Source organism: Bos grunniens, chromosome 17 (assembly GCF_055505025.1).
Source record: "Bos grunniens cultivar Pamir isolate PY7600 chromosome 17, Bosgru_T2T1.0, whole genome shotgun sequence".
Lineage (NCBI taxonomy): Eukaryota > Metazoa > Chordata > Mammalia > Artiodactyla > Bovidae > Bos > Bos grunniens.
In genome coordinates, this window is record NC_141181.1 from 26,498,795 (window position 1) to 26,521,829 (window position 23,035).

General features: G+C 35.9%; 1 long non-coding RNA gene across 10 annotated transcripts in view; it reads left to right on the forward strand.

Annotated features, from left to right (window-relative positions):
- Positions 1 to 23,035, forward strand: part of LOC147355129 (uncharacterized) — a 518,407-nt gene that overhangs the window by 67,423 nt on the left and 427,949 nt on the right. The window contains exon 2 of one of the 10 annotated variants that reach the window (XR_015144232.1): positions 8,523 to 8,704. The exons of the other annotated variants lie outside the window; for them this stretch is intronic. This is a non-coding gene — a long non-coding RNA (uncharacterized LOC147355129). Of the gene's footprint in view, positions 1 to 8,522; positions 8,705 to 23,035 lie in introns of those variants that run through there. 10 annotated transcript variants of the gene reach the window in all.

The following is a 23,035-nucleotide window of genomic DNA, read 5'->3' on the forward strand; positions in this document are numbered from 1 at the left end:
GAATATGATAGGACATGTCCCAATTAGCTGTTAAAAGGAGAACAGCATTGTAAGGATAGAGCATGGATCTCAACCCATTATATCAATTGAGTCAGATCATAGCTATTTGATATATGCACTCAAAGGGACTTTTGTTTAGCAAATATTAAAAATAAGAAGACTAAGAGAAAAGGACTGTGACTTAAGCAGCTTGCTCTCCTCTAGAGCAAAAATGTGATTTTTAACCAGATTACAAAGACAGACATGGCAATGAGAGAGATAGAAATAAGGGATAAATCGTTAACACCAGTGCTTCATGTCAGGTCCTAGTTATAAAACTAAGTGGATGCTCACAGATCAGAGCTATGACTCTGACCAGTGTTACATTAAATATGGGATTAATACTGGAGATAAAAAAGAATAGGTATTTTAAAATATTTTCTATGTGGAAGACGTAGTTATTTATCTATACCGTATTGTTGTTTCCACTTTCATTTTTAATTAATATAGACAAATATGTATATGTGGTATATACTATTATATATATTATAAATTATAATATATAGCATATATATGTACACATATATACATACACACACATATATACACATAGTATGAAGAAGGGAGAAAATTCTGGTAAAGAGAAAACAGTATTGGGAAGAAGACTGTAGAATCTTAGAAGAGGTATTTGGATTAATGTACAAATGAAGGATGACCCAATAATTTTGTACCAATGATTGAAAAATAGTTTGTATACCAGTCCAGGAAACAGATTACTTGAAGTTTTCAAAGGATAAACAGTATAATGGGAGTAGGGTGGGGTTGGTAACACAATTGTTAAGAAGGGTCAAAGAGCAAAAGGTGCCTATGAAATTGCTCCCGATGATGAATAACTAAAGGAAGTCACCATCACCCCTCAGTGAAAGAACAAGCAGGGGAAGGTGATGGACTCTAGTCCCCACAATTTGACACCAACCACTGGCCTGGCTGAGTGCAGCTGCTCCTAAGCAGTAACTTTAGACTCTAAACTCAGTGTAGCTTCTGAAGACACTAATGTGCTGAGGTCGTTACTATTGCTGCAGCCAGGAATAAGACCAGGAGCCAGCCCACAGCACCACTCCCACTGCTGGTTGTGTCTTTGAAAGTAGACTGAAACTATTAACATTTATATGAAATTCAGTATCAGACAAACCTGGCTCATGAAGGTAAAAGAGTAGTGATTGTCTGTAGTAACGACTGGTAGGGTTCACAGTGGATTTCAGTATTCTTCAATATATATTTATCTGAATTGTGATGACACTGTATTTTACATTGTAAAAATGTATTATGCAATATGTTTAAGGTTTGTGTTCTTTATATATGCATATTACACATTGTATTTTAATTAAAAAATCAGTAGCAGGATTTCCAATTAAAGGTAGGGTATTGGACAGTGTTCTAAACTGTTTTACTCCTAAAAGCTCTTTCGCTATGAAAACAAATGCAGAGCATTTTGTTAATATGGCAAATCTAAATATGAGGAATATTGATTTGAGGCAGGAATTTGAATGAGATATTTTTTATGAATTTATCAGAAATTTGAAATCAGTAGTATGTAAAACACTACCACTGAATTGAAAATTCCATTTGGTGAATCAAGAAAATATTTACTAATGGGCCAGAGTTTAACTGGAAGCACTTCTTTTAAAAATATTTGTTTATTTTTATTTTTGGCTGTTCTGGGTCTTCATTGCTGTGCACAGGCTTTCTCTAGTTGCAGTGAGGTGCATGACCTTCTCGTTGTGGTGGCTTCTCTCGGAACACGGGCTTTGGCGTGCAGGCTCAGTAGTGGGCAGCGGGCTTAGTTGCCCCGCGGCATGTGGGATCCTCCTGTACCAGGGATAGAGTCTGATGTCTCCTCATTGCAGGCAAACTCTTAACAACTGGACTACCAGGGAAGCCCTGGAAACACTTCTAAAATGTTTTGTAGTGACACATAAAGCAATAGTTAATGACATCTTAGATTCCATGAAAAATGAGTGGCTTCATGTAAAAATTTGCAAAGTTCAGTGATGTTATAATAGCTCTATGGTATTGGTTTGTTTTGTTGCTTTTATAGCTTTAGACTGTTCTCTTTCTCTTCATGTATGTTGTTGTTCAGTTGCCAAGTTGTGCCCAACTCTTTGTGACCCCATGGACTGCAGCATGCTGGATCTCCCTGTCCTTCACTATCTCTTGGAGTTCACCCAAGTTCATATCCTCTTCACGTATGAGATAACTTAAAACAGACTATGCGTTCTTTACAATAGTAACAGAGACAAAGGACACATATTTCTCTTAAGGACACTAGTTGCATGCTGCTTTGACTTCTTCTGTTCATATACTATTGTCCAGAAGTTAGTTGCATTGTTTTGAGATATTTTCAGCAAAGTACAAGGAGGCTGATAAATATGAGTTTTGGTTTGCTAAGTGTCTGCAAAATAATAGGGATATGTATTAAGAAGATAGACTAGAAAGGAAATGAAAAGTGTCTGTCCTTTAACTCCAAAGTTCAGTATGCATTCCAAAAGACAGAATATCCCTAATTCCTGCCTGATTACTTCTTTTTTTTGGGGGGCTTCTTATCTATGATCTTTATTTAGTGACTGTGCTTTTGGCAGGGACTGTTTGCAGTCCTATACTCCATGAACTAATTGCTTGAAAGAATTCAGAATATATAGTTTATAATTTTTCTGTCTTATGTACCCTGCTGGAATTTTTCCAGTGGTTCACTGATATAGTACCCTTTAGAGTGAAAGTGAAGTCACTCAGTCGTGTCCGACTCTTTGCGACCATGTGGACTGTAGCCCAACAGGCTCCTCCGTCCATGGGATTCTCCAGGCAAGAATACTGGAGTGGGTTGCTATTTCCTTCTCCAGGGGATCTTCCCGACCCAGGGATCGAACCCAGGTCTCCCGCATTATAGGCAGACGCTTTAACCTCTGAGCCACCAGGGAAGCCCAGTACCCTTTAAAGGTGACATACTATTCTTTTCATATTTTTAAATCTACCTTCGGATGTGTATAATTCAGTTACTAATTGGTAGAAATGAATCAAAAAGGATTTATCAGCTACTTACATACATCAACTTATGAGATATTGAAAGATACATCAGCAATGACACATTCTATTTTATATTTATTTAAGTTAGTTTTGAGCCCAAGTAATTGCTTTGAATATATAAATGACTCATTTAGAAGTAAGCCAATAAAAATAATTTCATCGAATACAAAATGAAAATATAATGTGTATCAGAATAAGAAGCAACATATATGACAATTGAAGAGTAATGATATGTAAATATAGATAAACTTCCTACTAGTCAAATGAGTACAAATTCTGTTATGTTTAAATTAACTGATGATAAAAGCTTCTAATTAATTCTTTTTGATAGCTAGATTATCCCTGGATACCTGCTTTCCTACCGCATCTTATTTTTAGATACTGAATTTTAAAAATTACAGATCATGAATGTAGTTTTAATTGATTATGGTTAGCATTTGTTTTCAAAATTCCTGAAGTTAAAAAAATTCATTATTCTATTATACATTAGCCAGATTTATTGTGATTATGTAGGATTTTTTTTGGACGGGGAGTTGGGCTAATGATGTGTTTTTCTGCTGAGAAAGTTTTGAATAAACTTATATTGTTTTACATTTTAGAAGCAGTAATAATTGTGGGATTTCCTTAATGGCTTTCTTGCCTTCAGTTCTGAAATATTTATCAATCTCAAATATATTATAGTTTATGCTGAATCAGATCAGATCAGATCAGTCGCTCAGTTGTGTCTGACTCTTTGCGACCCCAAGAATCGCAGCATTCCAGGCCTCCCTGTCCATCACCAACTCCCGGAGTTCACTCAGACTCACGTCCATCGAGTCAGTGATGCCATCCAACCATCTCATCCTCTGTTGTCCCCTTCTCCTCTTGCCCCCAATCCCTCCCAGCATCAGAGTCTTTTCCAATGAGTCAGCTCTTCACATGAGGTGGCCAAAGAACTGGAGTTTCAGCTTTAGCATCATTCCTTCCAAAGAACACCCAGGACTGACCTCCTTCAGAATGGACTGGTTGGATCTCCTTGCAGTCCAAGGGACTCTCAAGAGTCTTCTCCAACACCACAGTTCAAAAGCATCAATTCTTCAGCATTCAGCCTTCTTCACAGTCCAACTCTCACATCCATACATGACCACAGGAAAAACCATAGCCTTGACTAGACGAAACTTTGTTGGCAAAGTAATGTCTCTGCTTTTGAATATGTTCTCTAGGTTGGTCATAACTTTCCTTCCAAGGAGTAAGTGTCTTTTAATTTCATGGCTGCAGTCACCATCTGTAGTGATTTTGGAGCCCAGAAAAATAAAGTCTGACACTGTTTCCACTGTTTCCCCATCTATATCTCATGAAGTGATGGGACCGGATGCCATGATCTTCGTTTTCTGAATGTTGAGCTTTAAGCCAACTTTTTCACTCTCCACTTTCACTTTCATCAAGAGGCTTTTGAGTTCCTCTTCACTTTCTGCCATAAGGGTGGTGTCATCTGCATATCTGAGGTTATTGATATTTCTCCCAGCAATCTTGATTCCAGCTTGTGTTTCTTCCAGTCCAGCGTTTCTCATGATGTACTCTGCATATAAGTTAAATAAACAGGGTGACAATATACAGCCTTGATGTACTCCTTTTCCTATTTGAAACCAGTCTGTTGTTCCATGTCCAGTTCTAACTGTTGCTTCCTGACCTGCATACAAATTTCTCAAGAGGCAGGTCAGGTGGTCTGGTATTCCCATCTCTTTCAGAATTTTTCACAGTTTATTGTGATCCATACAGTCAAAGGCTTTGACATAGTCAATAAAGCAGAAATAGATGTTTTTCTGGAACTCTCTTGCTTTTTCCATGATCCAGCAGATGTTGGCAATTTGATCTCTGGTTCCTCTGCCTTGTCTAAAACCAGCTTGAACATCAGGAAGTTCATGGTTCACATATTGCTGAAGCCTGGCTTGGAGAATTTTGAGCATTACTTTACTAGCATGTGAGATGAGTGCAATTGTGTGGTAGTTTGAGCATTCTTTGGCATTGCCTTTGGGATTGGTACCAATTTCTTTGGGATTGAGATACCATTTCTTCATGAAAATGCTTAGCAGTATATATGACTACTGCCTAAAAGAATATTAACAATTAGGAAGGCAAACCTAACTTAGAAGAAAGAGTGAGGATATAATACACTTGAAAAATTAACTTTGTAAATATATATAAAACAGATACATGCTCAGTCATATCCAACTCTTTGTGGCCCCATGGACTATAGCCCAACAGGCTCCTTTGCCCATAGAATTTTCCAGGCAAGAATATTGGAGTGGGTTGCCATTTCCTACTCCACAGGATCTTCCTGACCCAGGGATAGAACCTGTGACTCTTGCATCTCCTGAATTGGCAGGCAGATTCTTTACCACTAGCGCTACCTGGGAAGCCCCCAATATATACAAAATCATCTATAAGAAAGTTGAAATTGATCCCTAGCTATTCCAAATCCTGAAAGATGGTGCTGTGAAAGTGCTGCACTCAATATGCCAGCAAATTTGGAAAAGTCAGCAGTGGCCACAGGACTGGAAAAGGTCAGTTTTCATTCCAATCCCAAAGAAAGGCAATGCCAAAGAATGCTCAAACTACCACACAATTGCACTCATCTCATTGCACAATTGCACTCATAGCAATTACTCATTGCTAGTAAAGTAATGCTCAAAATTCTCCAAGCCAGGCTTCAACAATATGTGAACCATGAACTTCCTGATGTTCAAGCTGGTTTTAGAAAAGGCAGAGGAACCAGAGATCAAATTGCCAACATCCACTAGATCATGGACAAAGCAAGAGAGTTCCAGAAAGGGCATCTATTTCTGCTTTATTGACTATGTCAAAGCCTTTGACTGTATGGATCACAATAAACTGTGGACAATTCTGAAAGAGATGGCAATACCAGACCACCTGACCTGCCTCTTGAGAAATTTGTATGCAGGTCAGGAAGCAACAGTTAGAGCTGGACATGGAACAACAGACTGGTTCCAAATAGGAAAAGGAGTACATCAAGGCTGTATATTGTCACCCTGTTTATTTAACTTATATGCAGAGTACATCATGAGAAATGCTGGGCTGGAAGAAACACAAGCTGGAATCAAGATTGCTGGGAGAAATATCAATAACCTCAGATATGCAGATGACACCACCCTTACGGCAGAAATTAAAGAGGACCTAAAAAGCCTCTTGATGAAAGTGAAAGTGGAGAGTGAAAAAGTTGGCTTAAAGCTCAACATTCAGAAAACGAAGATCATGGCATCCGGTCCCATCACTTCATGAGATATAGATGGGGAAACAGTGGAAACAGTGTCAGACTTTATTTTTCTGGGGTCCAAAATCACTGCAGATGGTGACTGCAGCCATGAAATTAAAAGACACTTACTCCTTGGAAGGAAAGTTATGACCAACCTAGATAGCATATTCAAAAGCAGAGACATTACTTTGCCAACAAAGGTTTGTCTAGTCAAGGCTATGGTTTTTCCTGTGGTCATGTATGGATGTGAGAGTTGGACTGTGAAGAAGGCTGAATGCTGAAAAATTGATGCTTTTGAACTGTGGTGTTGGAGAAGACTCTTGAGAGTCCCTTGGACTGCAAGGAGATCCAACCAGTCCATTCTGAAGGAGATCAGCCCTGGGATTTCTTTGGAAGGAATGATGCTAAAGCTGAAACTCCAGTTCTTTGGCCACCTCATGCGAAGAGTTGACTCATTGGAAAAGACTCTGATGCTGGGAGGAATTGGGAGCAAGAGGAAAAGGGGACGACAGAGGATGAGATGGCTGGATGGCATCACTGACTCGATGGACGTGAGTCTGAGTGAACTCCGGGAGTTGGTGATGGACAGGGAGGCCTGGCATGCTGCGATTCTTGGGGTCGAAAAGAGTCGGACACAACTGAGCGACTGATCTGATCTGATCTGATGATAATTCATCATTCATAAAACAAGCTTCCCTGTTGGCTCAGAGGTTAAAGCATCTGCCTGCAATGCGGGAGACCTGGGTTCAGTCCCTGGGTAGGGAAGATCCCCTGGGAAGGAAATGGCAACCCACTCCAGTATTCTTGCCTGGAGAACCCCATGAACTGAGGAGACTGGTGGGCTACAGTCCACAGGGTCGCAAAGAGTCAGACACGACTGAGCAACTTAACTTCACTTTCACGTGATAATTCATAAAAAATAGAAAAAAATGGAGGACTATTGGAAGATTGTATTAGCAGAATATAGTGATACATTTAACAGAAACAAGAAGATGGAAAATGCAAAGATGAATCTAAAGTTGCTTGTATTGAACAAAGTGGGAGTGTTAGTCACTCAGTCATATCTGACTCTCTGTGACCCCATGGACTGTGTGTATCCTGCCAGGTTCCTCTGTCCGTGGGATTCTCCAGGAAAGAATACTGGAGTGGATTGCCATTTTCTTCCCCAGGGGAACTTCCTGACCGAAGATCGAACCTGGTCTCCTGCATTGCAGGCAGATTCTTTACTGTCTGAACCAGGAGAGAAGTCTGTATTGAACAAGAATGTGTACTATTTAAAAGTTTTTAATAAGTTTATATATATTTAATATGTGAAACATGTCTCATATGTATACACACATGTTCATAGACATGTACACATTCAGTGAAAGATTACTATAGTCAGGCTAAAACTATTTTTTTTGTTGTTGTGAGAGAACCTGAAAATCTACTATTAGAAAATTTTCAGAATTCAGTACAGTATTTTTACCTAGAGTCGTTGTGCTTTACATTAAGTCTCTAAACTAACTCATCCCATGTAACTGGAACTGTGTACCCTTTGACCAAAATCTAAGTTTCCCTCACTTCCCCATTCCTGATAACAAAGATCCTACTTCCATACTCAAATTCTTAAGATTCCACTTGTAAGTGAAATCATACAGTTTTTTTTTTTTTTCCTGTGTCTGTTTAATTTCACCAAGAATAATGTACTCTAGGCTTATCCATGTTGTAAGCAAATGGCAGGATATTTTTTTTAGGGCTTTCCTGGTTGTGCTGGTGATAAAGAACCCACTTCCCAGTGCAGGAAACATAAGACGTGTGAGTTCAATCCCTGTGTTGGGAAGATCCTCTCAAGGAGGGCATGAGAGTCCACTTTAGTATTTTTTTCTGGAGGTTTGTAAGCAAATGGCAGGATATTTTCTTAGGCTAAATATTATTTCAAAGTATATGTACACCACAGTTTCTTTACCACTCATCTGTCAACAGACACTTGAGTTGTCTCCTAATCTTGGTTATCGTGAATAGTGCTGCAGTGAACATGGAGATAACGATATCTCCTCAGGGTATTCATTTAATTTCCTTTGGGTATATACTCAGAAAAGGGGTTGCTGGCTTATATGGTAGCTCTATTTTAACTTCTTGAGGAACCTCCATATTATTTTCCATAATGGCTATAACATTTATATTCCTAAGTGACTGGGATTAACTTTTCTCCCTGTCTTTGCCTCAGTTCAGTTCAGTCGCTTAGTCGTGTCTGACGCTTTGAGACCCATGGACTGAAGCAAGCCAGACTTCCTGTCCATCACCAACTCCCGGAGTCTACTCAAACTCTTGTCCTTTGTGTCCGTGATGCCATCCAACCATCTCATCCTCTATTGTCCCCTCTCCTCCCGCCTTCAATCTTTCCCAGCATCAGGGTCTTTTCCAATGAGTCAGTTCTTCACATCAGGTGGCCAAAATATTGGAGTTTCAGCTTCAGCGTCAGTCCTTCCAATGAACACCCAGGACTGATCTCCTTTAGGATGGACTCTTTGGATGTCCTTGCAGTCCAAGGGACTCTCAAGAGTCTTCTCCAATACCACAGTTCAAAAGCATCAATTCTTTGGTACTCAGCTTTCTTTATAGTCCAACTCTCACATTTGTACATGACCACTGGAAAAACCAATAATTTTTTTGTCTTTGCCTAAATTAATCTAATTTTTTTATAACAGCCATGTGAAATGTGAAGTAATATCGTACTGTGATTTGAATTTGTATTTCCTTGATAATTAGTGATAGTGAACACCTTTTCATAATTCTGTTGTTCATTTTGTTGTCTTCTCTTCAAAAATATAATTTCAGGTTTTTCACTCATTTTTCAAACTGAGATTTCTTTTTTCTGTTGAATTGTACAAGTTAATTGTATGTTTTGGGTATTATATATTTTGGATATGCAGATGAATAGTTTGCAAATATTTTATCCCATTCTTTTTCATTTTATCAGTTGTTTCCTTTGAAATGCAGAAACTTTTTAGTTTGGTATAGTTGATTCTAGCTTTTGTTGGGTGTGCTTTCTGTGTCATACACCAAAACAATAATTAGCAGTGTCAACATCAAGCAGCTTTTTCGCTTAGTTTTCTTCTAGGAACTGAAAACCTGTGTTTTCAGGTTTTATGTGTAACTGTTTAATCTATTTTGCATTTATTTTTGTGTATGGTATAAGATAATGGTCCACTTTCATTCTTTTTGCATGTTGGCTGTCCAGTTTTCCCAATACCATTTATTGTATACGCTATCCTTTCCTCATTCTGTGTTCTTGCTGCCCTTGTCAAAAAATAGTTGTTCATATATGATTTTTTTGAGTTATGATTCTTTTGGTATATGTTTCTTACAAAGCTTTTGTAATGAAATAATATGGTACTGAATGTTTTTATGTCAGTGCCATATTGTTTCATTACAAAAGCTTTGTAAGATAATTTGAAATTAGAAAGTGTGATGCTTCCAACTTTGTTCTTTCTCAAGCTTGCTTTGGCTATTGGTGTCTTTTGTGGTTTCAAATTAATTTTTAAACATTTCTTTGCTATTTCTATAAAAAAAAAATCACTGGGATTTTGATGAGGAATGCATTGAGCCTGTATATCACTTTGATTAGTAGGGAGATTTTAACAAAATGAATTCTTCCTATCCATGAATATGAAATTTATTTCTATTTATTTGTGTCTTCAGTTCCTCTCATCAGTGTTTTGTAGTTTTCAGTGTGCACATATTTTTATATCCTTGGTTAAATTTATTCTTAAGTATTTTATTATTTTAATAAAATTATAAATGGAATATTTTCTTATATTCCTCTTCAGTTAGTTAAAGAAGTGCAATTGATTTTTATGTCTACTTTGTATTCTGCAACTTTACTGAATATGTTTATGAGTTCTGATAATTATTTTGTGTAAATATTTAGTTTTCTACATTTTGTGTCACACTATTTACAGATAGAAACAGTTTGATGTCTTCCTTTTTCATTTGCATACCTTTCTTGTTTCCTTGCCAAATTGCTGTGGCCAGGACTTCCCATACTGTGTTGAATAAAAGTGATGACAGTGAATACCCTTGTCCTATATAGTGAAAGATAAAAACTACACCATCATCATCTCAGTAGATGTGGAAAAAGCATTTGACAATACTCAGCACTCATTCATGATACAAATCCGCAGCAAAGTAAGTATAGTACAAAATTTCCTCAAAATACTGAAGGCTGTTTAGGAAAATTGTACATACTCAATGATGAATGCATTTTATCTGATGTCCAGAATTAGAGTTTATTAAATATATAATATTCACATCATAGTTTGGGTCCATGACTATAGAGAAGGACAAAGCATAGTCCCTTATGATGGTCATGGTGACCAGTTATCATGTTTTACAGAAATAATGTTTTTGGAGAAATGATATTGAGGGAAAGAAAATGTTTCATAGTTGTTAATAAGACTTGCTCCTTCTAGAATTTTTATTATATTTTACTTTTATGTAATAATTAAGATAATGATAGTCCTGTAATAACTAATTCACCAAATTTTAAAGCAAACCATTCTTTTTTTTCCTAGAAAAAAGCTAACAATTTTTCTAGAAAAAGTCAAGTTTTTTCTTGATTATAAAAGTGAATGCTAGTTGTGGTTTCCTGTAGGGTGATTTAAAGTCTCATTCTTCTTTGCCATACTCAACACACAGCTCTGGAGGTTAATCTGGGAATTATTTAGATTCTAGCAAAACAGAAGGGTAGGGGAAGAGTATGAAAAATTATGAAGTGGAGGTTTATATGTCTGGTCTAGAAGTAGGACATTTAACTTCTACAAATATTCCATAGCATATAACTTAAATTTCTACACCAAAGTTTAAGAGTCTAGAGAATGTAGTCCAATTGTATTATGCTGAAAAATAAAGTGGATTTTGGGTTTCAGCTAACAAATTCTAATAAATTCCTTAAAGTTAAGCATAACAACTCTCTAGTTTTTCATCAATTGCAAATGCTATCAGTTGCCTGTCAGCAGCCATATTCTCTTTTCCACTGTGATACAGAACATATTAAGTATATCTAAACTCCCTAGTGCATCATTATCCCTTAAATTTGACCGTTCCATCTCCATATTCAGGTTTTATGTGGTTAACCTAAGTATAGCCTGATTCTCTTCACCAATGATTAGAACAGAAATAGGAATATGACCAATTCAACATAAAAACAAATGAGGGGAAATCTCCTTACAGGTTCCTAAGAAAAATAAAGGGAAATATGTCCTCTCTTAGATTTCTGGATATTATGGTATCTGGAGCTGACATATCCAAACTTCTGCAGGTATTTTTGTTACAAGTGAAAATGAAAGTGAAAGTCGCTCAGTCACGTCCAACTCGTTGAGACCCCATGGACTATACAAACCATGGAATTCTCTAGGCCAGTATACTGGAGTGGGTAGCCTTTCCCTTCTCCAGAGGATCTTCCCAACCCAGAGATTGAACCCAGGTCTCCCGCATTGCAGTAAATTTCTTTACCAGCTGAGCCACAAGGGAAGCCCTTTTTGCTACAAATTGAGTCTAAACGTGAAACAGACAGTAGTAGAGAATACAGTTAGAAACCACCAGAAAATTGATGACATCATCTGTTAAGCGAATGTGCAAAGTCTGAGGCCACTAAACCTGTTGATATTCTACTACGTTAGATATTCTCGAGAATTTGAAATAGTAGTTGGCAGGTAAGAAAGTATTTTCAGATTTTCATTCAAGAGGAACTTCTACAAGGAAGGCAAGCTGCCTTACTTCAAAGCTACCATACTGTTAATGCAGATGCTATGCTCTTCCCAGGTCAACGGCTAAGTAAGGCAAGTCTACCAGATCTTTCCCATACTGTACTCTTCTAAATGGCAGCATTTGTTCCAGGACTGTATTACTGGGGCTCAGAATTTCTCATATCTGACTGAATTTCCTCATTTCTAACCATTATTCCATGTCTCCCTTTTTAGAGATGCCACTCTTGCATCACAAGCTAGAGTCGCTTCTATACTCTTCTTGCTCCATCTTTTCTTTTTTCTTTCAGAGGTATTTCTTCCAATTAATCTCTTGCATGTGGAATTCCATCTTGGCATTTGAATCTCAGAAGACCTAAACTGACACAATTTTTCTTACCGTCAGTAAAAAGCTTCCTAATTGACTCATCATGCATTATTCAAATAAATATATACTAAGCATGAAAAACCTTGCCATGTATTGTGGAAGCAATGATGACAAGGAACCTAGGGTCATATAATCTGTTTATATGCTAGTACAGAAAAAGTACTATTGGTTCATGTGGGTGAGATTTAAAGAATTTAGAGAAATTTAAAGTGAAAATTGAGTAACAAATGTGGATTAAAAGAAGATTAATATAAAAGTAGAGTTTATAAAAATGGGTTAATGTTAAAATTATATATCCAAAGTCCTTACCATAATGACCCAAACATGTATCTAATAAACTTTCCCATCCTTCCTTTGTAGTTGGTCTTGATGATCCTGGTGCTATTATTCTTGTGCTGTTTTGACACAGGGAGGGTCAGCTTTGTATAAAATATCAAGGTCAAGAGGGGATGAACAATATACAGACCTGTAAAGATTCTCGTGTGGGTAAAATATGAATAGTCAGAATGGTAGCACTTGACATCAAAAAGGTAAACATTTACCAAATATTAATTTCCTTGCATATCAAAATCTAAGCATTGCACAATTTGTCAGCAATGAGTGTGAGTTTCATAAGAGCAAGGGCCTCATGTATTGTGTTACTAATGCATTGCCAAAACCTAGCGCACAGTTGAACAGCACACTTAAAATGATTTTGAGAAGGACTCAAATACTTTTTTGTAGGAATCAAGACGTTATTGTGGTAAAGACTCAACCTCATATTTGTAACTCATAAAATTTTTGGAAGACAAAAAACCATAAAGGGTCTCCATGTGCAAAAGCTATTTCAGAAAATTATGCAAATTTGTTTCAGTAACTAAGGAAATGGTAGGTAGGGATTAGAATTGGTAGTTAGAGAAATGGTTCAGATTTACACTAAAGTGTGAATGGTTTCCTATTTAATGATAGAGAAAATCAGAAATAAAAGTATATTGTACATGTGAGACAGGTTTTATTGAATGCTATAGAATATCAAATAGTAAATATATGGGAAGTGGTTGAATGTATGGAAATATAGATACAGAAAGCAACAGTACTTGTTCTTCTTTATTGGAATACAGTTGCTGTATAATGTTGTATTAGTTTTGGAGGTTCAACACTATGAGTCAGCTATATATGTACATATATCCCCTCCTTGTTGAGTCTTTCTCCCACCCTCCATCCCACTCCTCGAGGTCATCACAGAGCTATACAGCAGAGTCTGGTTAGCTATCTATTTTTACATGGCAGTATATATATGTCAAAGCTGCTCTCTAAATTCATCCTTTCCTCTCCTTCCACCTCTGTGTCTACAAGTCAGTTCTGTCTGTGCCTCTGTCCTGGCCCTGCACATAGGTTCATCAGTACTGTTTTTCTAGATTCCATATGTATGCTCTAATATATGATATTGGTTTTTCTCTTTCTGACTTAATTCTGTATGACAGGTTCTAGGTTTCTCCACATCAGCTGAATCAATTCCATTTCTTTTTATGGCTGAGTAATATTCAATTGCATATATGCACCATATTTTCTTTATCCATTCATCTGTTGATGGAGATCTACGCTTCTTCTATGTCATGGCTATTGTAAATAGTGCTGCAATGATCATTGGGGTACATTTGTCTTCTGAGTTAGGGCTTTCTACAAGATGAAAAGACAATCCTTAGAATGGGAGAAAATATTTGCAAACAAAACATCAGGCAAAGGGTTAATCTCCAGAATATGCAAACAGCTTATGGAGCTTAATGTAAAAAACAAACACGAATCCAATAAAAAAAATGGGTTGTTTTTCAGTCCCACAGTTGTGTATGATTCCTTGTGACCCCATGGACTGCAGCACGCCAGGCTCCCTTGTCCTTCACCATCTTCTGGAGCTTGCTCAAACTCATGTTCATTCAGTCAGTGATGCCATCCAACCATTTAGTCCTCTGTCCCCTTTTCCTCCTGCCTTCAATCGTTCCCAGCATCAGGGTCTTTTCTAATGAGTCAGCTCTTTGCATCAGGTGGTCAAAATATTGGAGCTTCGGCTTCAACATCAGTCCTTCTAATGGATATTCAGGATTTATTTCCTTTAGTTTTGACTGGTTTGATCTCCTTACAGTCCAAGGGACTCAAGACTATTCTCCAACACCACAGCTCTAAAGTATCAGTTCTTTAGCGTTCAGCCTTCTTTATGGTCCAACTCTCACATCCATACATGACTACTGGAAAAACCATAGCTTTGACTAGATGGACCTTTGTGATATAAATACTATCTCTGCTTTTTAATATGCTGTCTAGGTTGTTCATAGCTTTTCTTGCAAGGAGCAAGCATCTTTTAGTTTCATGGCTTCAAGCACCATCCACAGTAATTCTGGAGCCGAAGAAAGCAAAATGTGTCACTGTTTCAATTGTTTCCCCATCTGTTTGCTGTGAAGTGATGCGACTGGATGCCATGATCTTTGTTTTTTAAATGTTGAGTTTTAAACCAGCTTTTTCACTTTCTTCTTTCACCTTCATCAAGAGACTCTTTAGTTCCTCTTCGCTTTCTGCCATAAGGGTGATGTCATCTGCATATCTGAGGTTATTGATATTACTCCCAGAAATCTTGATCCCAGCTTGTACTTCATCCAGCCTGGCATTTTGCATGGTGTACACTGCACAGAAGTTAAATAAGCACGATGACAATATACAGCCTTGTCATACTCCTTTTCCAATTTTGAACCAGTTTGTTGTTCCATGTCTTGTTCTAATTGTTGCTTCTTGACCTGCATACAGATTTCTCAGGATGCAGGTAAGGTGGTCTGGTATTCCCATTTCTTTAAGAATTTTCCACAGTTTATTGTAATCCACACAATCAAAGGCTTTAGCATAGTCAAGGAAGCAGAATTATGTTTTTTCTGGAATTCTCTTGCTTTTAATATGATCCAATGGATGTTAGCAATTTGATCTCTGGTTCCTTTGCCTTTTCTAAATCCAGATTGAACATCTGGAAGTTCTTGTTTCACATCCCTTGGTTCACATACTGTTGAAACCTAGCTTGGAGAATTTTGAGCAATACTTTGCTAGCATGTGAAATGAGTGTAATTGTGTGGTAGTTTGACCATTCTTTGACATTACCCTTCTTTGGGACTGAACCTCCCTGATAGCGCAGTTGCTAAAGAATCCACCCGCAATGCAGGAGACCCCAGTTCTCTTCTTGGGTCAGAAAGATATGCTGGAGAAGGGATTAGCTACCCACTCCAGTATTCTTGGGCTTCCTTTGTGGTTCAGCTGGTAAAGAATTCACCTGCAATGCGGGAGACCTGGGATTGATCTCCAGATTGGGAAGATCTCTTGGAGAGGGGAAATGCTACACACACCAGTATTCTGGCCTGGAAAATTCCATGGACTGTGTGGTTCATGGGGTCTCAAAGAGCTGGACATGACTGAGTGACTTTCACTTTCACTTTTCTTTGGGATTGGAATGAAAATTGACCCTTTCCAGTCCTCTGGCCACTGATGAGTTTTTCATTTGGAAGACCTAAATAGACATTTCTCCAAAGACATACAGATGACTGGGAGGCCCATGATAAGATACTCAACATCAATAATTATTAGAGAAATGCACATCAAAACTACAATGAAGTATCATGTCACACTAGCCAGAATGGCCATCATCGAAAATTTTACAAAATAATTAATACTGGAAAGCATATGGAGAAAAGTAAACCTTACGCTCTTGGTGGGGATATAAAGTGGTATAGCCACTGTGGAGAACAGTATGGAGGTTCCTTAAAAAATGAAACATAGAATTACTTGTTCTTGATAACTGAATAATTGCTTTTAGTTGCTCAGTTGTGTCCAACTCTTTGTGACCCCATAGACTAGCCTGCCAGGCTCTTCTGTCCATGGGATTCTCCACTCAAGAATACTGGAGTAGGTTGCCATTAGTCAACTGAATAATTAGTCAAAAGATATTTTGAGGCACCTTAATAATGTATAGGTAATTTCCATTCTTTTTTTTTTTTTTTGGATAAAAGGAATGCAGAGTCATAACTATATGAATATATTGCTAGCATGTTTTCCACAAACATAAAGTTAGTGAATTCAGATATAAAATCATAACTAAGTATAATAAACCATACCATTCACTTGGGAAAACATATTGTAATTCTATACATATGTTAAAATGATCAAAAACAGTTAACTTATAGCATATGATGCATTTTCTGTCAGTTCACTGATAGGAATCATAACTGAAACATAAGAACACCTGATGAAGCTCAACTGAATCAATCTACCCATGAAAAATGAAATCACTAGTGGTCATCTGTCCATTTTTATTAAAAAAATAAACTAGGAAAGAAATTTTTTCAAACAGCTGTATATTTGCTTAATTTATTCATATTATATTCATTGTGCTTCAAAATTAAATGGCTGCTTTAAAAAATGATAGAAAATTACGTGTTCAGAGATACTTTCCAGTGGGTTAATTGAAAACTGCTTATGAAGGCATCACCACAAGTCATAAATTTAGTCTGTTTTCAGAAACTGTCTCTAGCTGAGATGCTCAATGTGCAGATCTGCTGATATGCAGTTTAAGGAGAGGCATTGTTTATTCCCAAGAACTCAAGGGGTATCCATTTTTGGAATGAAGACCATATGAATTAAGTTTTGTTGAATCAAGTGGGTTTTATATTAAGAAAACTACTTAGAATTATTTTTCACAAAGGCATTTATTGTGAAATCTGATAAAGTCAAATAGACACATTCAATACTTGCTATAACACTATTTGGTTTAGTTGGTCATGAGATAACCATCCCTAACTTACTACAATTTATTTTTAAAAATTTTAAAGAAAATCAAAATTAAAGTGTCAAAACAGTACTGAAAAATGAGCAAGTACTAGTTTATAGAATCAAGGGTTAATTTCCACTACTTGTGCCATGGAAGACAGTGATTAAATATTAAAATACATTGAAGATAGTAGGAAAACAACTACTCTGCTGATCCCTGGAACACCTTGCAGCTTTTGATATTGATTCTTTCTTTAAATGTTTGTATGAAACCACACCAACTTTAAGTTGCTAAAGCAATAAAAACAAATGTCAGGTATGTCATGTAACTTTCACCTAGAGAATTCCTTCAAATTCACAAATTGTTCCAATACTTTTTATAGCAAAACAGCCCACTTCAGGAGAATGTATTTCTTCTCACTTCCTTCAGTCAAGATGAGTTTCACAGTCCTTCCTTGACTTCCGCAATATCCCAAATGTTTTTGAAGATTACAGACTGGGTTAATATTTCTTTCAGAAATTTCCTCTATTTCTTTATCTGGTTTCTCATGATTAGATTTTGAGATCTGCATTTTTATCAATAAAGTCATCAACAAGATGATGTAAAATTCTTATTGCCTCCCATCTGGTGGCATCCATTTGTCTAATATCTTTCTTAGGCAGTATTTATATTTCTGCTTCAGTGTATAATACTCACTTATTCTTGTTTAACAAATATTAATCAAATATTTCATGAAACTTTTCAAAATTACAGAATTTTCTTAGCTTCAGTTTTATCATCTGCCATAAATCATAATATCTTGTCATTATATGAAAACAAGTTTAAGATAGCTTAAAGAATACTTGACATATGTTATATATTTTATATATCTCTTTTTTTCTCCCTTCATTTTCTAATTTATTTTAGCCTTATGCATTAACAGCTTGATGGTATCTATAACCACCACCATTTATTTTTCTTGTTCATTTATTTCCTTTTATATACTTCAGAAATGCATCATTTTCTTGTAATCAGGAAACCTATCCCCTTCATTTTAATACCTGACTCATCTGTTCAGCAGTTTCTTAAACATGAATGTTCCATAAATGTTTATTAAGTAAATTAGTGTTACATGCTTTACTCATTAAACTGTCAAAGGATTGATCTGCTTTAAGGTTAAGGCTTCTCTGTTAAACAAGATAATTTTAACTCTTTCACATTATTTAAAAAATAAAACATCTTAGGAATTAGTTTAAAATAATATTTGTACTTTTAAAATATTAGATTATAAAAGCATTTTAAAAAACCACACATTTTGGAGTAAACAGTGAAATTTATTTTTAAAGTATTTCAAATTATCTTATTTACTTTCATTTTCTATATAATTTTTTATCTTGAATTTTATTTTTAGATAAAGCTCTTTGAACTCTTCAACTATAAAAGGGATATGTGTGTGAAAATATTTAAATCAATTTAATCTATAAAAATATTAATAACTAGGTTCAAGCAAAATTACAAAAAGGGCAGTAATGCATTTTATTTTCTTTCTCACGTTTTTGCTAATGAGACTGGGAAGCTTATACAATTATTTTAATTAGGGTTATAAACTTCTACCTGGGCAGGTGAGAGGCTAATTACCTAATTTATATGCAAACTGAGCAATTTTCACTAGGCTCTTTACTACTTCATCTTTTTGTTTAATTTTCCCTATTTAAATCAATTAATAATTATTTTGTTTTTGTTCTGTTTAAATGAATGACTGAAAATTAACCTCACTGTAAATTCTATGTTGATAGTTCAAATACGGAGTATTTTTTTTTTTTTTTTGCAGTACCTTAATATTAAAGTACCTTTAATATTTTATGTTTACTTGATTTTGTGCAAGGCATATTTTGATTTGAAAACACAGTATCAGTTAGCATAAAGTTCATGTTAGCCTTAATAACAACAACACAATGAAACAGTTATAACAGTGAAAAGACTAATGGTAAATTCTAATGTTTCTTTTAGTGAGTAGAGCAAAAATGAGTAATAAGAAAGCAAAAGTCCACTTAATCATTGTAATTGGTACTAGAGCATGGGATCACAAAATGTATCTATTTTTATTTCTTATGATATTAACACCTTACCTAAACTATAAATACCGCATTAAATTTTTTGAACAAATGAACTAAAATGCTTGTATTTGGATCTGAAAAAGATGAAAAGTTGCAGGGTTGTCATCATAGTCATTTTTGTTGCAATTATGACTATTTGTGGAAAAATTCAGAACAGTGAGTGGTCTCTAAATTTACACAGAAGTAATCAGATATTAAATGCTAACTCTTGTTTTAGCCATCCAGGAAATTTCTGTAATAGGAGGGAATAATATGAGTCATGTTGAAACAACAGTTAAATTGTGTCACAATGATATTAGCTAAGTATACTTGATAATAAAAGTCATACAGCACTATGTAAAGCATTGTCCTCTTCCTCTGTTGGAGGGCATTTATTCTTAGACATGTGTGCTTTCTTCCCAAGGGGTGAGATTGACCTTGAACCCTATGGACATCTCTTCACCATTAAACTTGCCAACTATTTGTCAGAAATGATTAGTGGAGAATAAAGTAAGAAAATTTCCCCTGTTGATAATAGGCGGCAAATAGAAGAGACTCTGAAATTGTCATTGGGAATCACATTTGTTCAGTAAAAACACTTTGTGTATGATAATATATAATATCAATGACCAACTTTTATTTTTACACATTTCAGTGATGAATCTTATTGAACTTGACAGGTTTGAAATAATAAAAAAGCTCTGTACCAACTCACTAGTGGGTGTGTGCATTGTAATCATTTTTACTATAAACAATAACTGTGCTCACTGTTAAGAGGAAGTATTAATTAAATGTGGTACTCTCTTAATCATACTTTTTGAAACTAACTTTAAGTATCTTTGGATTTATACTAATAAAAAATATTGGAAATAAAAAGTTAAATGGAAGTTTATTACAACTCTATTTTGACACGTATTCTGAGTATATTACAACACAAAAACTGGAGAAAACTGTAAATTTTCCAAAGCAGGTTCATAGAAGCCTCATTATCCTTAGTACAAAGTCAATATTAATACTTAACTAATATTTTAATTTACTACACTTACAGGTTTAATGAGAATTCTTTAGCTATCATTTTGAATCTTTTTAATGGAAGAAACAAGATAGCACATTTGCAATACTGGGAAATGTAATTGAAATTTGTGTAACAAGTTTGAAGAAAATCTGTTATAATTTTGGATGTATATTGACTTACACTAAGTCCATATGTTTTATAAGGCAAAAAATGCCTCAAATAATTGCCATCAATATTGGATTATGGGAATCAATAATGTTTCATATTAGACATTGAAAAATATTACCATATTCATTTAAAATCTAGAAAGAAATTAACTCCCAGGAGAAATTTTAGTTTCATGGCTCTGTATGCTAATAAACTTAAAGTTCAAATGTAACATTTATATCCATTTTATTTAGACTGTATCACATATCCTTACTACAGGAGGATAGATGCTTATTTTTAAGAGTAATTTTTGCCTTTTTCTCCTGAAGTAGTCCAGACTAGAAATCCTAGCGAGTTCTACAACTAAAAAAAAAATTTTTTAATTGGATAAACATAAAAATGCATTCCTTTAATGCTGCAGTGAGCAAATAAGAATATAAAAATTACATAGATTTAGTCCTTTAAAAACTTTCATGATTATGTAGAATCTTTGGAGTTGGTTCTTGGATATAAGTCTGCCATACTCTAGGTTACTGACTTCCTGAATAAAATAAGCTTTCTAACCACCCAAAACAAGCAAAAACAAAAGACAAGAGGATATGCTGATTCTTCCCCCAAGGATAAGATCCAATTCTTTGGGATTCTGAAAAGAAAGAACACTGGTTAGGGATGATGGAACTCAAAAGGCAATCTGATGGTGTGTTCCCTGGGTTTTGTTTTTGCCTCCTGTATATTGGCAAAATTCAGCTTGGGTACTAAGAAACAACAATGTGCAGAGACAAAAAGGGTTAAAAAAAAAAAAAGCCTTCTCACTCTAGCCAAATGACAGGAAAGAGTGCAACCTTTTGTCTTCCCCTACCCTACCCAAGGTGAACATCACAAAGGAAATTGTAACCTTACTTTTCCTCAACAGATTGTATTGCTCGATTATGGAGTAGAATCCTCTTGAAATCTCACCCTGTATTGTTGTGAGCAGAATTAAGCACTCTGATGCCACCACACACTGTGCTGTGGAGACTGTGAGGTAGCTCTGTTGAACAATTCTGTTGGCCCATAGCAGTCATTCACAAAAAGGCAGGAACTCAATTTCCTTCCAATCCACTTGTCCTGCAACTTCAGAGACTATGGCAAAGAGCATTGTCAACCATCTTCCCATCTGCAGTAAGCAAATAAGAACAGATGTAATAGCCTTTGTTATCCAAACCAGATTGGAGAAGGATAATGGAAAGGAGGGAGCTGGAAAAAGACATTTTCCAAATCAGTATATGAACTCTGTGTCATAAAAGAAAAATTAAAAAATAAGATGACACAAACAGATGGAAAGATATATTGTGTTCTTACATTGGAAGAATCAATATGTTAAGCTGACTCTACTACTGAAGGTAATCTACAGATGCAGTCCAACCCTTATCAATTTACCAGTGGCATTTTTTGCAGATCTATAATAGAAAATCTTTAAAATTGTATGGAGATGTGAGAAACCCCAAATAGCCAAAACAATCTTAAGAAACAAAAATGGAGTTAAGGAATCAGGTGCCCTGACGTTAGACTATAGTATAAAGCTACAGTAATCAAGTGCTGCTGGCACAAAGACAGATGTTTAAATCAGTGGAACAGGAAAGAAAGCCCAGAAAAAAACCCACACACCTATTGTCAATTAATCTACAACAAAGAAAGCAAAAATATACTCTAGAGAAAAGATGGTCTCTTCAATATATGGTTCTTAGTAAATGGGACAGCTACATGTAAAACAAGTAAGATTGCCTTCTCTAACACCATCCACAAAAATAAACTCAAAATGAATTAAAGACCTAAATGTAACACCAAATACTAAAAAATCATAGAGGAAAGCATCAGTGGAACACTTTTTGACATAAATCACAGCAATATCTTTTTGGATTGCCTCCTAGAGTAATGGCAATAAAAACAAAAATAAACAAATGCAACCTAATTAAACTCAAAAAAAATTTGCTCAGCAAAGGATACCATAAACAAAGTGAAAACACAACCCAAAGACTGGGAGGAACTATTTGCAAATGAAGAGACCTACAAGGGATTAATCTCTAAAATCTAAAGACCTATGTACAAAAAACAAACAACTCAAAAAAATGGACGTAGAAGATCTGAATAAACATTTCTCCAAGAAGACATGTAGATGGCCAAAAAGCACATGGAAAGATACTCAACATCATTAAATATTCAGTTCAGTCTCTGTCGTGTCCAACTCTTTGCAACCCCACAAGAGGTTGCTGAATCGCAACACGCCAGGCCTCCCTTTCCATCACCAATTTCCAGAGTTCACTCAAACTCACGTCCATCGAGTCAGTGATGCCATCCAGCCATCTCATCCTCTGTCGTCCCCTTCTCCTCCTGCCCCCAATCCTTCCCAGCATCAGAGTCTTTTCCAATGAGTCGACTCTTCACATGAGGTGGCCCTACTGGAGTTTCAGCTTTAGCATCATTCCTTCCAATGAACACCCAGGGCTGATCTCCTTTAGAATGGACTGGTTGGATCTCCTTGCAGTCCAAGGGACTCTCAAGAGTCTTCTCCAACACCACAGTTCAAAAGCATCAATTCTTCAGTGCTCAGCTTT